Raw genomic sequence first — 4,751 nt, forward strand, 5'->3', positions numbered from 1 at the left:
ACCTTCCCTACTGGCAGGAAGGGGTGGGGCGTCCACGCAGATTTGCTCCCCCTGGTGGTGATCCCTGCTGCACTGTCAGTCCAGCTGAAGGCGGAGCTTGGCTATTGAGACCAATGAGACTGAAGTGTAAGAGCCAGAGCTGACCCCATGGGGGTACCAGGGGGAAGCAGCTGCTGGGCAGAGTCTCATCCCACTCAGCTGTGAGCAGGAGTGTGGGCCCATCCTAAAGCAGACAGGGCTGGGTGTCCCCATCAGTACCAACAGGCTCCCATGGCCCAGACCTGGGAATGTAAGGAAGACACAACTGTGGGCACCCACTTCACAGATTGAGACAGACCTGCAGCTCCCCTTGCTGCCCACTGGGTGGTCTTCGGTCTCTCTCTGGACAGGATGACAGGGGCTAGGCCTGTCCTCTGGTCACTGCCATTCCCTGACTATTGACCACACACCCTGCTGTCCCTGAGCAACTAGTAATAATGAATAGACCTTTCCAGGGAGGGCATTTGGGCTGCTAGGACAGGAGACGTGGACAATATGATGACTGTACCCTGTGAGGAGGCTGCGGGGACTGAGAACACAGAGGGCTCTGGGGCGCCGTCTTAAGCATCTCCTTCCTCAGGACCCAGGGATGGAGGTGAATGGGAACTGGGTCTGAGTGAGGAGTCTGGTCCTGCATCAGCACAAACAGAGCCAGGTCTGAGGAACTGAGCAGGTGCTGAGAAGATGTCCCAGAGGGTGCACGTTCAGCCCTGTGCTGCATGATGACGTGCAATCCATGAGGGACGGCCTGTGACAGTGGTGTCCTGGTAGGACAGGAGACGTGGACAATATGATGACTGTACCCTGTGAGGAGGCTCCGGACTGAGAACACAGAGGGCTCTGGGGCGCCGTCTTAAGCATCTCCTTCCTCAGGACCCAGGGATGGAGGTGAATGGGAACTGGGTCTGAGTGAGGAGTCTGGTCCTGCATCAGCACAAACAGAGCCAGGTCTGAGGAACTGAGCAGGTGCTGAGAAGATGTCCCAGAGGGTGCACGTTCAGCCCTGTGCTGCATGACGATGTGCAATCCATGAGGGACAGCCTGTGACAGTGGTGTCATGAGGGCCAGAGGCTAGACCCCAGGCCCGAATGTGGCTCAGGCTGTCCCACCTGGATTTGTGCAAGTTCTCCCTATGATGTGTGTAAAAACAGTTGCCTACAAGTACATTTTAGTAAGTGTAACCACCCCAGCAGGTGGCATGGTGGATAAGGTGCTGGACTCCCACATGGCCAAGGTTTGAGTCTCAGGCCTGGTGCCTTGCTTTCTCACTTTCCCCCTCTCTCTCTCTGTTTCTTTCTGGTGAGTACATTTGCCCTATAGCAAAATGAAAACATAATCGTAAGTAAAATTAAATAATTAATAATAATAATAAAAAGAAAGAAATGTGGGACCAGCAGATGGTGAAATGTTTATGTAGCTGGACACCCACGTGTTTGACATCAGTGTGAATCCTGGACCTGGTTGCGTAAACTCACCAGACACATGTGCATGTCTGTCCAAGGTCCTAAGAGGAGAATGGAGGATAAGGGAGTGTGGAGTGGCCCTGCCCCCTGGGAGGAGTGATTTCCCACTTCTATTTCTCTGTCTTCCTCTGTCTCTCTCATGAATGCAAACGCCCTATAGCAAAAAATATCTCCTAAAGAAAAAAAAAATGTAACCTCAGTGTTCAGGACACAGGATAGTGCCCAGGATACAGGGGTGGTGGAACTTACAACGTGAATTTGTGCAGTGTCCTATGACCTTGAAGTGGTTGAAAAAGGAAGAGTATTTGGATGCAGATTACTAAAACCCTTCATGATGGGCAGGATGGGTGGGGCTGTGTGGACCCAAGTGTGGGAGGTCTCGGCTGTCAGTCCTGAGCAGAGGGCAGCAGGCAGGGCCAGGTGGGGGCTCTCAGCTCTGATCCACCCTTTCCCTCTCATGAACTGGAACTCAATGGGCCCTGCTGTCCCAGTACAGGCACAGCAGATTGGAGACTTAGAAAGAAATAGACATTTAGCAACTCAAGCTTCTGGTAAACAGAACATGACTGACAGATTCCTACAACAGTGTAAGGAGAGGGTGATCATCCTGACCACACAGACACTTCATGTTTGGAAGCTTCTGGAACTGACCCTGTATGTCTCTTCCACTGACTCATCTTGACTTGTCTCCATTATAACCAAACTGTGGTCTTCTAATACTGGGTTATAAAGGATGAGACTAAGTGTGGTGAATTATCAAACCTACATGCTGTGAGAGCCCCTGAATTTGAGCAGATCACCCCAAAGTGTGCAGATGCTGGATCCCCTGAACTTGTGGCTGGTGTCTGAGGTGGCAGAAGGGGAGAAGCCTTGAGAAGACTATTACCAATAACCCACGGGATATGTCCTCAGGTCAGGTATTTTCCGTAAGAAAAGCATTGTGGAGTGCAATCCCACCAGAGCCTTTTTTAAATTTTTGTTTTATTTTATAACCAAATATCATATTAGAATACAATTTTCTGGAAGTGTACCACACAACTGCATTATAACAGACGGCTATGACCTCAGTTCTTCCTATAACATATATTTAAGAAAAAAAACTAACTTTTACTTAGGACTTATGATTTTTGAAGTAAAAACTCTAGAAAAAGTCCTTGGAACTTCTATTTTTACACACTAATTTTAAAAATGTCTATTTGTAAAATTAGTGTGTTGATAAAATATCATCTTGAAAAATGTTTCAATGAATATAAAGGGTTAATCATTTAAATATATTATTCTCTATGCCAATGAGCAAAACCTTAATCTTTCTGTGAAGAAAATGAAAATACAGTATTTCTTGGTTTCAGTGAGTCCAATATTTATATATAAAGACCCTATCAGAAGAAGCTCACTGCTATGTACAGGAAGTGATGGTTGGGAAATTGTAGCCAATGTGGAAGGACCTCCCCAGATCACACTGTCCTCTGAGACCCACAGATGGAGTTGAGGTGGTTGGACACAGCCTGGCAGCTCAGGAGGCCTGAGTGAACAGAGGGAACTTCTTTAAAACCTCAGGTTTGTTCCTGGGGGAAAAAGATTCAGGCTGGGGCTTTCAACTCCTGGCAAGGTCACAAAGGCTTCCTGTGATGTGGAGACTCTCATCTCTTCAAGGGATTCAAATGCTTTCAGCATCTCCAGCATCTCCTCCTCTTGTCTTTCAGGCTGGGGCTTTCGGCTCCTGGCAAGGTCACAAAGGCTTCCTGTGATGTGGAGACTCTCATCTCTTCAAGGGATTCAAATGCTTTCAGCATCTCCTCGTTTGGAGTATGTTGATCTCTCCTCTTCCAGGTCCTGAACCAGGGACCTTAATTCCTGCCTGAGTATCAGGTTGATCCTCTCCTCCTTCCTGTAGTCTTTGGTAAGGTGGGGGATATTGAAGGACTCTCTCTCTTTTCCTGGCTCTCTCCAAAGATGACTAAGTTCCTGCCTGCTGCTCCTCTCTGCCAGCACTGAGCTTGTCAAGGAGCTGACATTTCTCCTCCATGCAGGCAGTCAGGGTCTCTGCGAGCTGCTTCTCTCGTCTCACACAACACCAACTACCACTGACCTAAAAAGTCTGAATAGAAACATGAGGCCCACCAGGAAACAGAGGAGAGGGGGACACTGCAGCGCCTTCCCCTGGAGGTTGTAAAAAGTGAGCCTTGGATTGGAATTGTTGGGCAACAGCTCCTTCATCACCTAATCCAGCTTCCCAAATATTAGCTCAAAGCCCAGCTCCACAGAGGACAACAGTCCCTCCATGGCTCTGCAGTCACCACAGGGCCCTATCCAATCACTGTGGATCCAGCTGCTACAACAGTCCCCAGGGAATGTCCCCACATTCCACCTGGAACCCACCCAGCACCTGGCATTCTTGGGTTGATCAGTTACATGGTCTGCAGTAGAAGGAGATGTGGAAGATCCAAAACACTCATCTACACAACTATCCATTGACCAATCCATCCCCATCCACACTGTTGCTTTTGTTGCAACATCAAATAAAAATATTGTGGCATGTGTGAATCATAGTGTATGGATGGAGAGTTGTACAAGTTTATTCCCCTCTGCAGGAGCCGACACCCCTATCAATACTTGAGTCATGTCTAGTAGAAGAGAAAATGTCCCATGTAACATTTTAATTAATACTCGCCCTCCATGACCATGGGCAGCCTATCTTGATTTACATTAGTACCAATCAGTGTCAGATGTTTCCTGAACATCACAGGATTAAACACATCACAATGCACACTTTTTGTCTCCTTTGACTAAAATAGTCCACCTGATATACATCCAAGTTTCTCTAGGGATAAGAAATTCACTCTGTTCATGTTTGAGCCAATTGACAGTTTAGGAGTATGTCACAGAATATTTATAGCCCTTTGTTTTTATTTTTACTTATTCATTTATTTGAGAGAGATTTTTGCTATAGGGTTTGTGGGCTCACAGAGAGACAGAGAGATAGAAAGCAAGAAGTCAATCTCCTCCCGCCCCCCGGGGAGATGGCCATGCTGCAGTCTGTCCTCTTTCATTCTCCTCTCAGAATACTGGGCATGGAAGCACATGCACGTGATGTGAGGTTTTCTTTTTTTTCTTTTTTTGAGAGTTTTTTTTGGTATAGGGCGCGTGCACTTGCCAGACAGACAGAGAGAGACATAGAGACAGAAAGCGAGAAATCACCCCCCAGGGGGGATGGTCACGCCACAATCCCTTCTCCTCCATGCTCTTCCT

At 47.7% G+C, this 4,751-nt stretch overlaps 1 gene segment (V, D, J or C); it reads right to left on the bottom strand.

The window, feature by feature from the left end:
- Positions 1 to 4,751, bottom strand: part of LOC106735640 (immunoglobulin lambda variable 5-37-like) — a 23,953-nt gene that overhangs the window by 667 nt on the left and 18,535 nt on the right.

This window comes from Tupaia chinensis, unplaced genomic scaffold, assembly GCF_000334495.1.
Source record: "Tupaia chinensis unplaced genomic scaffold, TupChi_1.0 Scaffold000467_1, whole genome shotgun sequence".
NCBI classification, from domain to species: domain Eukaryota; kingdom Metazoa; phylum Chordata; class Mammalia; order Scandentia; family Tupaiidae; genus Tupaia; species Tupaia belangeri.